This window comes from Camelus ferus, chromosome 3, assembly GCF_009834535.1.
Source record: "Camelus ferus isolate YT-003-E chromosome 3, BCGSAC_Cfer_1.0, whole genome shotgun sequence".
NCBI lineage: Eukaryota > Metazoa > Chordata > Mammalia > Artiodactyla > Camelidae > Camelus > Camelus ferus.
The window spans coordinates 83,199,437-83,212,439 of NC_045698.1; the positions used below are offsets into that span (position 1 = coordinate 83,199,437).

Genomic DNA, 13,003 nt, shown 5'->3' on the forward strand with positions numbered 1-13,003 from the left:
TATTTGTTTGTGCCAAATTCAGCATTTATACAATCTTGATAGTCTGGCACTATGGGCAGAAATTATTAGAAAATTAAACATAGAATTTCAGATATTCAATTCATATTTTAAAAATTCAGTTGTCAACATATAGAATGTGCAATTTTTTAAATAAAATAGAATATTAAAGAACTGAATTGCTTCATTAATATTAGCTCAATTAGGACATGATCCAATGAAACAGCAATATAGGAATTCAGGTATAAGGGGAAAGGTGATAATACTATTCAAATTGCAGCTTGGCTTCAGTCTGAGAGGTAATTCTATTTCGTGAATGGGGACGAGATTGGACTGGTTACAAATAAAAGAGCTAGCATTTGAGTAAGGACTATGTTATTAGATCTCATGTTAGTTGTTTCACATATGCCATTTCATGGATGCCCCACAACAGCCTAGATTCAGCCTTCCCAGCTCAACTCATCCAGAGCAGCGTTACCATTACTAGTATAATATAGTGGTAACATGAAAAATTGTGGGTTATGTTGGAATTAGAAAAAAGGAACATAATGCAAATACCTGACATAATTTCCTCATGAGTTTAGGTAAGATGGCAATACTCACACAAAAAAGGTGGCCAAATGCAACAGAGACAGATGAAGCATTTATTTCTTACTTTAGAGTTCTGCTAAGGGGAACTCATGATGGTGATGCGCCATAGGGAGGATTGTGCCAAAACGGAGAATAAAACCCAGTTCTTGCTGAGTCACTGCCCTTTTCTTATGCAGATTTATATTCCCAATTTGGGAGGCTTTATTCTACTAATCCCTGTGCACTCTTTCAAGAGAATCTTTGTCAATGTATAGCATTCATTCATTTATTTGTAGCGAATTCAGCATTCACAATGTGATATTCTCATTCAAGGTAAAGCAGAGTTGGTGGTCCCTTCTCTCCAAACAATATCTCTGCTCCAGATTTCCCATCTTCTGACAAGCCCTTTCATCTCAGAGGCATCATATGAGATTTATTTGAAAAGACTTGTCCACTGTTACAAGTAAGTCAGTTTTGGGAAACACTGTGTTGGACTGTAGAAGTCAACTCCATCTGCCATAACAGTGCCACAGACTGGGTAGCTTAAACAGCAGGGATTTACTTTTCATAGTTCTGGAGGCTGAGAAGTCCAAGATCAGGTTGGCAGATTTTGGTTTTGGTAAAGACTGTTTTGGGGGTTTGCAAGTGGTACCTTCTTGCTGAGCCCCCTCTTGGAGAAGATAAAGAATTTTGTTCTCTCTTCCTCTTTGTATAAGGACACTAAATCATCCTAGGGGATTCAAAGTAATCACCTCATCTAAACCTCCTTACGTCCCATTGGCTCCACCTCCAAATACCATCATAGTGGAGAGTTAAGTTTTAACATATGAATTTTGGAGAGACACAGACCTTCAGCCCCAAATTACTCATAACAGGGCTTATTTACAAAATGAGTAACTTGCTGTTTTTTTCCCTAAATTATAGATTTAATCTGTTAAGTAAGCTTTTAAGGTTTTTTTTTTTTTTTTTTTTTTTTTTTGGTTTGGGTTTCCCAGTCATTTTTATTTTCTATGTGGTAGAACAAGATTTTAGTTTAAGAAATATTGTTCTGACCATTGTCATAACAATTTTCTCATCTAGAAAAAATGATTTTTGTAAATGGTGAGCTCTTTTCCATGCGCAGGGATTCTATGTCAGCCAAGTCATATTCTTTGAATATAATCTCCAGAATTTCACCAATATTGTTGTAAGACTCAGAGTTTCATGAAATGGAAAATTCACAGTTTAAATGGCGTAGAATAGAACTGTGTCTTAACTCCCATTTTTTTCCGTCTCCTCCCATAGCATGCAGAAAAGACTGCCTTTTGAAGGCCAAAAAGAATAACCTGGATAAACAGGTTATCTAGAGTCTCCTTAGGTCTGGGTCTAGGTATATACATACATATATCTGTATAATACATAGATAATTTCCACTTCCTCTTTATATTTTCATTCTGCTTACATGACATTTGATTTGATTGTATCTGTGTTCTTTTTTAAATTGCTTCAGATTAGTTTTACTAATAAAATTAGCTGAACATGCACTGGAATGATGGAAAGATATATGGACTTGATATATAGACTTTAGGAGACCTAGGTTCAAATAATTTGTTAGCTTTTGTACCCTCAGGTGGATTGAGGTATTATTGACAACTAAACATTGTATATATTTAAGGTGTACAGTGTGTTGTTTTGATGTATGTATATATTGTGAAACGATTACTGCCATGAAATAATTAACATATACATCACCTCACATAGTTACTCCTTTCTCTGTGTGGTGAGGACACTTGTGATCTACTCTCTCAGCAGATTTGAAGTATACAGGACATTATTGTTAACTGTCGTCACTATGCTATCCAATAGGTTTCCAGAGCTTATTTATCTTAAAAGTAGAAGTTTGTACCGTCTGACCACATCTCCCCTTTTCCTCAATCCCCAGCCCTGGTTAACCTTTTACCATCCTCTTACTATGAGTTTGACTATTTTTTTTTAGATTTTACATATATGTAAGATTATGCACTGTTTGTCTTTCTGTTTTGGTTTATTTCACTTAGAATCATGTCCTCTGGGCTTATCCCTGTTGTAAATGGCAGAAGAGAATTTCCTTTTTTTTTCTTTTTTTTCCCTTTTCCTTCTTTTTAAGGCTAAATATATATATTCTTTATCCATTCATCTGTCAATGGGTTCTTAGCATGTTTCCATGTATCTTGATTACTGTGAAAATGCTGTAATGAATATGGGAGTATAAATATCTATTCAAGGTAGTGATTTTATTTCCTTTGGATTTGTATCTAGAAGTGAGATTGTTAGATCAAATAGTAGTTTTATTTTTATTTTTCTGAAAAATTTCTATACTATCATCCATAATAGCTGTACCAATTTACATTCTTACAAGGGCTTCCTTTCCTCCACATCCTCATCAATACTTACTATTTTTTGACTTTTGATAATAGCCATCCTAACAGGCATGAGGTGATTTGTCTTGCGGTTTTGCTTTGCTTTTCCCTGATGATTAGTGATTTTGACCGTCTTTTCATGTACCTGTTGGCCATTTGTGTCTTTGAAAAAATGTCTATCTAGGTACTTTGCCCATTTTAAAGTCAAGTTTTTTTTTTTTTTTATGCTATTGAGTTATATGAGCTCCTTATATATTTTGGATATTTACCCTAATCAGATATACGTTTTGCCAATATTTTCTCATATTCTATATATTGCCTCTACATTTTGTTGATTGTTTTCTTTGCTATGCAGAAACTTTTTAGTTTGATACAGACCCACTTACTTATTTCTGCTTTTGTTGCCTGTGCTTTTGATCCAAAAGTCTGATCTAAGAAAATCATTGCCAAGACCAATACTTTGGGTAAATCTCTGGCAGTTCTAGATACTAATTTTTCATGCAAAATAAAGGGTTTGAACATAGATAATTATAATTCCTGTGGCTTCTTTTGCATTCTTAAATAAGGATTGTAATATATAATTACATTTCAGTTCATTAAATACTTGGTAAAAGAAATATGAACCATATCTGATAATTAGGTTATTGACAATTTGAAATTCTTTAGCATTCCTTGAGATAACATTTTTTCAAAGTTAGAATTTTTGTACATGAGTCCTTTTGAAGAATCATTTTGGAACTCATTCTACTTGAAACCTGTTAATATTAGAAAACATTTCAAATTCAGTAGGGAGAAGGCATAGGGTTTGGTTAGAGTTTTAAAATTTCTACTATAAAATATGGGAGCTTTTCATTAGAAATGAAGTGTTTTACCATATTCAGGAGTATCTAATCATTACATGTTTTTTGGATGTTATATAATTTTAAAAAAGAAGTTTAAAGAACTATTGTTTAAAGTAATCCATTCTCAGTATCAACTAACTTGATTGTGGAACTCCTTTCACAGTGTATACATTTATCAAATCATCATATTGTACACTTTAAATATGTTACAATTTTATTTGTCAATTATACCTCAATAAAGCTGAAAATATAATAAAATTTAAAAATCCATTCTTCCACAGAACAGAATAAAGACACTAAGATCTTATCAACCTAAAGGCTAAAAGACCATTAAGAAGTAAATTGGTGTAAAGACTTGGAGGTCAGTTATTTCTTTATGTAAACAATACGTGGTTGAGGAAAGATAACAAACATTTGGAAGAATTAGAAACAAGATAGGCCTTCTACTTTTGTGTTTTTGCTGTAGGAAATTTTGAAACCAAATAGATACCTTGTCAATAGACTCTAATGTTAGTTCCATACATAACTTTGAATATGATTTTGCATATCTATTACTAAAGTAAAGATTTGTCATATCCTGGGAGATAATTGGGTAGTCATTTTTTTAACTCATGTCTAAATCCCTTTATCAAATGATACTAAATGTCAATATCTTCCAATTTTTCTTACATAATTTTTTCAAGGAACTTGATTTCTTGCTTAATATTAATGATATAAGCTCAATTATGACGTCAACAAAATATGCAGGCTTCCTTTGCTACTTTGCTAATTTTTGGTTTTGGGTTATTTTTGGACAATAGCTCCTTACAGTACAAATAACATACAGCACGTTAACGGCTTGTGTTAGTAATCCTCGACTGAAAGGTGCAAATGGAGGCAGTGGCATAAAGGGTTAAAGCAGTTTGAGAGGAGCTGGTGATCCATTTATATGCCTGTATTCATACTTGGGCTGAAACCCTCGCTGAGCTTGAGCTTTTCAGTGTCTCCATGTGTGATGTAATAAATGTTAACTGGGAAAAAAAGGATTTAAAATACTAAAGTCAGGTATAACCTTGAAAAGTAAAGCAGTAAATTGGTGTAATTACACATCACTTAGATGAAAGGACATCTTGAGGTTCTATACTCTTCATGTTTCTTAAGTAGAAATTAGCCCATTCAGACTTGTTAATCTGATTAATTTGCCCTAAATGTGGAGTATCATTTCAAAACTAGTAGTTTCAAAAAGAACTTGTTCTCCTATGTTTGATGAGGTTTCTACTTCCTCAAAATGTGATCTGGAAGGGTCATAGGTGTTTGAAATAAAGCTGAACTCTTACTCATTTCTCTTCTATTTCCTATGAGCGAAACCTCTAGCAAAACTCTAGTCTTACCCATACAATAAAAACGAAGTAATACTGTCTACTTAAGGATTTGTAGGATGGAGAAAGGAAGAGTGTTTTCTGCAAAAAAAAAAAAAAGGCTTGTTAATTTTAAAGTGCATTACAAACCTTAGCAGTTAACTTCTCAAAACCCAACACCTCTAAATTATCATTCTGTTTCATTGTTTTGAGTACTGGGCTTATTATAAGTGCAATGAACTTTACAATTTGCACCACACATAGATTTCTTTCACAGTATTCTGACATTTTGATTTATTCTGAATGGTTTTCCCCCCTGGATCTTTACAGGACTGATTCAGCCTATTCACATGTGGATCGTGGCATATTCTGGCTTAAATGTATAAACACGGCATGATTAATCCAAGTGTGTGATTCTCCTTCCCATTTCAGTGGATGGTACCAAAACAGTAACTTGGCTGACATGTGCTTTTGTATCCTGTTGAGTTTTATATATTTTCTTTTAGTGTTTGTTTTCACCAATGGTCTAGAATTTCTTGGCCCCACAGCCATTTAGAACAGTGTCTTTTGCTGAGATATGCCAGTGGCTGATGGAAATATTTTTGATCAGTGATTCCAGAATATGATTATAGCCATGTATTAAAAACAAAGAGAGAAATTCAAGCACTCATCCCTGATTTTCAAATTGATTGATTTTTGAATAGTTTACATCTGTAAATTCTGTAAAAATTTAAGTTTTAAAAGGGCATTCACTTTATAGTAAGACTCTTTTCTGTCTCTTTCTCCCTGTCTGTCACTCCTTTTCCTGGGAAGCAATAGTTGTTAACAGTTTCCTGAATTGCTTCCCATATGTATTCTAGAAGCAATTCTCTATGAATTCAATCAGAAAAGTGTTTATTCCCTAATGTAGTCAGTATCATGCTTTGATATATTACTCTCAAATTGGTAAAAAAAAAAAAAAAAAGTAATTTTCTTTTTTTTTTTGTATAGTTCACCAAGTTTCACCAATTGCTTTTTTGTTTTTTTGTTTTTTCCCTTTCTGTTGCTAAGGTATACTCAGCTGCTGCATAATTGCTAAGTAAACAGCTTTTCAGCATTTTGTGTTTGGTCTTTCATGCTTATCAGATCAGTGAGTGTTATGCTTTCATGCTTACTATATCTTATAAATTGGTGTAGAGAAATAAATCTGTTGTCCTAAGTTGGACAGATCTTGCATGCCTTGTAAGCCTGTAATAGTACTCTTGTGTCTACAGAGTGGTAGTACTGGCTCTTAACTTAAAAATATGTACTTGGGAGGAGGGTGGCTATAGACCAGTGGTAGAGTGCATGCTTAGCATGCACAGGGTCCTGGGTTCAATCCCCAGTACCTCGATTAAACAAACAGATAAACATAATTACCTTCTGCTCCAAAAAAGACTGAAAATTGAGAAATGAAAGTAAAATAGTTGGCCAAATAGAAAAAGAAATGCAGTCATTCATGGAAAAGTAAAGTTTTCTCCTTTCTTTAAAAAAAAATATGTGTGTGTGTGTATGTATGTATATATGTGTGTGTATACACACACACACACACACACACACACTCACTCACCTTGTGTTTCTGGTTTTTCTGGCCTAATTTCTGTTTTCTCAAGTGCTCTCTACTTGCCTAGGGCTCTGTTATGGATGAGATGTTTATATACCACCCCCCAAATTCTTATGCTAAAACCCTAAGCCCCAATGTGAGAGTATTGGGAGTTGGGAGCTTTGAGAGGCAGTTAGGTTTAGATGCGATCGTGTGGGTGGGGTCCTCATGATAAGATTAGTACCCTTATAAGAAGGGACCAGAGAACATGTTCTTTCACTCACATGAGATTGCAGAGGTAGCCAGTCATCCGCAAACCAGGAAGGGAACTCTCACCAGACACTAAATCTGCTGGCACCTTGATCTTGGACTTTTCAGCTTCCAGGACTGTGAGAAAGAAATGTTTTTTGTTGTTTAAGTCACCCAGTCTATGGCATTGTATTTTATTAGGGCAGGCCAAACTGTCTAAGACAGCCCCTGAAAACGTCTGGCTCTTCTAGAGCCTTTTCCTTGAGGGACTGGACCATACCTTGGCTTTTCAGTTAATCTTCCTGCTGCTGTGATTTTCTCATCACATTTGCCTGGCGCAGACAGCACTCACAGAGCCTGGTGGGATGTTTTTATAGGACAGCTTACTAACTTATAGAGGATAGCCATGTGTAAGAAATGATCTATCACTTTGGACCAGGCCCTGTCTTGTCCAGGTCCATTTTTCTTTGAACCCATTTCCATTCAAGTTCAACATGCCTGTTGCATGAAGCTGCAAAATGTATGACAGTCATAGGAGTTTCATATGGTTGCAAGGTATATTTCTAACATGATATGACCCAAGCTTTAGTTTAAAAGAATGCACTGGGACCCTCTATTGTTTCTGTGGTTGCTAATGCAAGTGATTACAAGCTTTGTGGTGTAAAGTAATTGCTTCTTTGCAAAGCAGTCATCTTTTAGGACACCTGTAGAATCCAGAAAAATGGATGCAAATGGAACCAGGAGTTCTATAGCAATAGCAGGGACTGCAAATGCCAATACACTACCCTAATAAGCTGGTTTTCAAAATAAGAGTTCTCCACACCCCATGCAGGATGACTCTAGATCATAGGGCTGGAATGGAGCCCAAAGGATCAGTACTTTTAGAAGCTCCCTAGGTGGTAAGGCTGTGCATCTAGTGGTGAATTACTGCTCCAAAGAGCATTATATCAAAGATGAACTTTGCCATTGATTATGATCAAGGATATGAGATATTTATGGGAAAGATATTTCTGGAAAGAAACCAAAACAAAATCATTTAGGGAAAAATGATTTTTAATGGTCTGTATTTTTTTAAGTATATAAAAGATCAACTCCTGTTCCTCAGTCTCCCCACTTTCTCCACCACTAATCAAGGGACCCAGTTCTAAATAGAAAATGCTATTCAGTATTTGTTGATTTATTGTCTGTGTTGTATAGCATGGCATACAGGCTGTAGCACTTTTTATTTTTGTGGTGAACAGAGTAATATGAAAAAGAGAATTATGCATTTTTTGGTGATGGTTATACAACACCACAAAAAATTTTTAAGTGATTCTGGTGCTTTTTGGCACACAAAATTTATGTATTAACTGTCTGGTATACTAGGTAAACTTCTCAGAACTATCTGAATAGAGGTTTTGTGAAATGAATTTAGGTAATGCTAGAAAAGCTAGGAAATGTTTTTGGAATGCTGTCGTCACTGATTCCTGACAGACACGACAGTAGAATCACCAACCACTTCTCAAACCCTGGTTTTAGCTCCCCTTTCTGATGCCTCAACTTTTTTGAATTTTTTTATTTCTCACTCTGGGTTAAATGAAATTCATGCATTTCACTCCTGTTTTGACATCCCCATTCTATACATCTCTCTCATCACTATCCTGCTTTTAGAGGTTGATTGTTTTCATTTCTGTTCATAAATGTCTATAAATATTTTTAGATCTGCTGAGTTTTCTGGTGTATACTCATAAAACATTATTTTAAATCATCTGTTTACTTTATCCTCCATTAGTGTTAAGGTGCTTTTTAAAACTATTTTCTCTTATAAACTTGCAAATCTTATACCTGTAAAAACTCACAAGAGTGGCACAGACTTTTAGAGTGTCCAGTGTAATAATAATACACTGGGAAGAGATTCATGCTAGACAAATGTTAAGGCAAGTTCATTGCTTTAGTTGTAACAGTGATGGGGTTACAGGTTTTCTCTTCAACACAGAATCTTGTGTTTTGGGAACTGAGAAACTGGAATGAGAATTTGGATACCAATCAATGGAGAAAGCATAGACATGCTCTGCTTAGTGTGTTAATTTAAGAAAGATTTACTGTCTTGGGAGAGATGATGAAATAAAACTCATGGTCCATGAACTCAGAAAGTTTGTCAGTTGGACAAGGAGACAAACATACTACAGCACAGCAGAATATGTCCACTGGAACATAAGACTCTAAAAGAGATGACAGAAACAGAACATTACCCCACAAAGGAGCAAAAGAAAAATATTATGGTGTCATATGATGTCCCAGCATGATCAGAGAAGGGTTCATAAAGGAAAATGCAATGAGTTTGGCTGTAAAATGTAGGTGAGAATTTGCTAGATAGAAGGTAGAAAATCATAAATGCCAGGGGAATGTTTGGAAACAAGGGACCTGGTTGGGCACAGTTGGGTAAAGGGTTAATGTAGAGGAACATTTGGAGATAAAAGTAAGGATATATTATGACTTCTGTGAGACAACTAATAGAAACTCTGCTTAAATAAAAAAAATAAATAAATAGTAAGGATTATTGAATCATGACAGCCTAAAATCCCAGAGACAGAATTCAGTTTAGACATGGCTTTGAGGACCTGAAGAGGTGACCAAGATCTGGTTTCTCTGTTATTGTATCTTGATTTGGTAACCCCAGGCTTTGCTTGCTTTCAAGGTTATAAGCCTTACATTTTTCACTGCCAAATACAAGAGATGAGCACTTCCCTTTGGTAAGCTCCATAGAAGAGAAATAAAACTCTTTCTCCCAGAATCTCCAGCAAACAGCTCCATCTGCCATATGTGGCTATTCTGGAGCCAATCACTGTGGGTCAAGAGGATGGGATGTACTGAGTGGCTTTCCCTAGTCAGTTCCATTTCTAGAGCTGGCTTTGTGACACACCCACATGAACTGCTGAAAATGGGAAAGAACTAAGATTATCAAGGGAAAATTAAGTAGTTGTTGGTGGAAAAAAGGGAGCATAGATGGTGAAAACGCAAACACTAGATGTCCTGGCTAGGTAGATAACTTGGGCCAGATGTATAATGTAGAGACTGAGGAAGTTTAGATGGTTTTCAGTAGAAACACGGCCTGATGCAAAGAGTAATCAAAAGCATAACATTCAATAACCTATGACCTAGGAGTTATACTGTGGTATTTTACCAAGGGGAACTCCTGAACACAGGCAGTGGAAGACACCTACAATAATATTCATTGTTGCACTTTACAGTAGAAAATTGGAGACCAATCTAAATGCCAATCAAGTCAAGAGTAGATGAGTAATTTGTTATATATTTAAAAAATAATGCCACGGGCAAAATGAATACATATATATACATACACATATATATATATATACACACACATATATATTGCAATATGCAACAACATGGATAAAACTAATAAATTCTTACATGAAAAAATGGATTCCAAAGATTATAATCAGGACAGTATTTTTGTAAATTTCAAAACAAATAAGTTTTTGAAATATATAACTTTTAAACATAATGTCAATGCAATAAAATTATACAAAAATGATGAGACAAAATAAATAAGTGGGTAGGTAATATGGATGGCTGTTATATGGCTTATGAAAAAAGGAATAAAACAATAATAGATAATAGAGTATGATGGAGGAGGATGTTGGGGGTTATTTTATGTATGATGGTCACTAAAGTCTTCTCTTAGAAGATGTCATCTAGGCAGAGGGTTGATGGAAGTGAAGGAGTGAGCCAAGTGGGCAACAAGGGAGGAAATCTGTTCTGGGCAGAGGGGTAGTACATGCAGAGGCAGTAGGAAGAGCAGTGGGAGTGTGCTTGGTATGTTTCAGGATAATTTCAGTGATGTCTGTATGGCTGAAGGACTGGGTAACTAGGAAGAATTGTGAGATGTAAAGTCACAGCAGTAGAGGAGGCTCTGATCATGAAGGGCTATCAGAGTCCCTGTAAGGACCTGACCGTTACCCTTCATGAGATAGGAATTAACCACTATAAGATAGGAATCCACTGGAGGGCTTTAAAGAAAGGAGTAATATACTTTTTAAAAGATTACTCTGGCTGCTTTGTGGAGAAAAGGATGGAAAGTTCAAGCTGGGAATCAGGGAGATCAGAGATCAGTTAGAAGGCTTTAAAGTCGTTCCTGAGAGGGATGATGGTACCTTGGGAGAAGATGATTGTTCTGGATGTGTCTTACTCGGAAACAAATTACCCCCAACTCTAGTGGCTTATAACAATAACCCTTTCATTATATGTCACAATTTTGTGGGTCAGGGATATGGGCAGTGCTCTCTTCTGGGCTTTTCTGCTTCATGAGGAGCAAACAAGAGTCATTTGGAGGTATTCAGCTGGTAGCTTATTTGGAGGATCCAAGATAGCTTCATGCACATGTCTGGTGCCTTGGAGTGGACAGCAAGCAACCTGGGCTTAGCTGAGTTGCTTTCTTCTTCTAGGTAGTCTCAGGGCCTCTCCTCATGGTCTTTCCAGTGCAGTATTCAGACTATTTACAACCCCAAGAGCAGGTATCCCAGGAAACTGAAAGTAGCAGCTGCCAGTATCTTAAGGCCTCAATGTAGAAAGAAGTTCATCACTTCTGTTGTGCTCTATCTGTCAGAGCAGTCACAGAGCCCAACCCAAATTCCAGGGGAGGGATTTAAACTATCTCTTGATGGGAGGACTCACAAAGAACTTGTTGCCATATATAACCTGCAATAGTACAAGAGGTGCAGGTTGTATGAAGTGATTAAATTATAGATAATTGTAAATGTTTAGGTTCGGCCAATGGATAAGATGTGCATCTGAGAGCAATAGAAGAATCAGGGATGATTCCATGACTTTTGAGCTAGACAACTGGAGAAACAGAGGAGTCGTTTACTGAGACAGAGAAAACTATGGGTAGGAAAATCAGAAATTCCATTTTGTATGTGGTAAGATTGAATTGCCCGTTTGACCCTCAATGGGACATACTGAGTAAGCTATCAGATACATGATTCTGGAGTTCAGAAGAAAGGTCTGGGCAGAGGCTGCTGCTTATAGATAGTATTTAAATTAATGGAACTGGATGAGTTTCATTTAGGGAGGAGAGAAGGTGGAGAAGAGGAGAAATCTAATTACTGAGCCTAAGGGAAGTTCAAATATTAGCAATTATAGAAATGAGAAAGAACAGGCAAAGAAACCAAGAAAGAGTAGGGCATGAAGTGGAAGTACCAAGGGAAAATGATGTCTGAGAAGCCTAGAGGAACCATTTGAGAGAGCAGGGAATAATCACATTGGTTACATACTGCAGATTACATAAGTGAGGACTGACACTTGAATATTATCTTGGAGCCTAGACTCCATTGGTGACCCTTATAGGAGCTGTTTTGTTTGAGTCATAGGAACAACAACCTGTGTGAGTGGCTGTAGGATAAAACCTGAGGAGAGCAAGTAGAGAAAGCTCACGTGGATGACACCATAATACACTTTCTAGTATGCCTCTTGTCTACCAAAATGAAACACCGCTGTTCTCCATCTGACCTCTACATCTGAACAGAGGCAAATGGAGGGCCCTGGGCATTTGTATCAGCTTAAGGGCAGTTGCTGAAGCTAATGTCTGTTACTTTAAGTCTGTGACTGAAAAAATGTTGACTAGAGTTGTTTCTGGTCATTGAATATGCTTCTGCTTGTCTCCTTCTCACACTGATAAATAACCAGAAGGTTGCATCACTTTGAATTTAAGTGCTTGTTTGGAAACGTTTTCTTACTATTATGTCAAATGGCAAGAGGAATATATTACAATTGCAAACCCATAAGGAGAAAAATTGAGTTTGAAAGCCTTTTGGCTTCTCCTTCCCAGCTGATCATAGTTCACACCATTATCTGCTGTCTTATTAGCATTTCCTGCCTTGTATATGAAGACATTTGTGTCTGAGCTGTTGATAACATTGTGGCAAAGCTGCAGCTTTCTCTTGCAGTAACTTGGTAAAACTTAAGGAGGAGCACAGTGGGCCATAGGTGGGATACTGGAGTTCCACACTCGGAACTCACTGGAGTGACGAACTCAGTGCTACTCACTGGATGATACTGATGCTAGTG

The 13,003-nt window shown here is 36.3% G+C and overlaps 1 protein-coding gene across 7 annotated transcripts in view; it reads left to right on the top strand.

The window, feature by feature from the left end:
- PRR16 (proline rich 16) overlaps nt 1–13,003 on the top strand; it is a 318,375-nt gene that overhangs the window by 141,406 nt on the left and 163,966 nt on the right. Inside the window, exon 1 of one of the 7 annotated variants that reach the window (XR_004318667.1) lies at nt 4,129–4,148. The exons of the other annotated variants lie outside the window; for them this stretch is intronic. The gene's annotated coding sequence lies outside the window, so the exon portion shown is untranslated. Of the gene's footprint in view, nt 1–4,128; nt 4,149–13,003 lie in introns of those variants that run through there. 7 annotated transcript variants of the gene reach the window in all.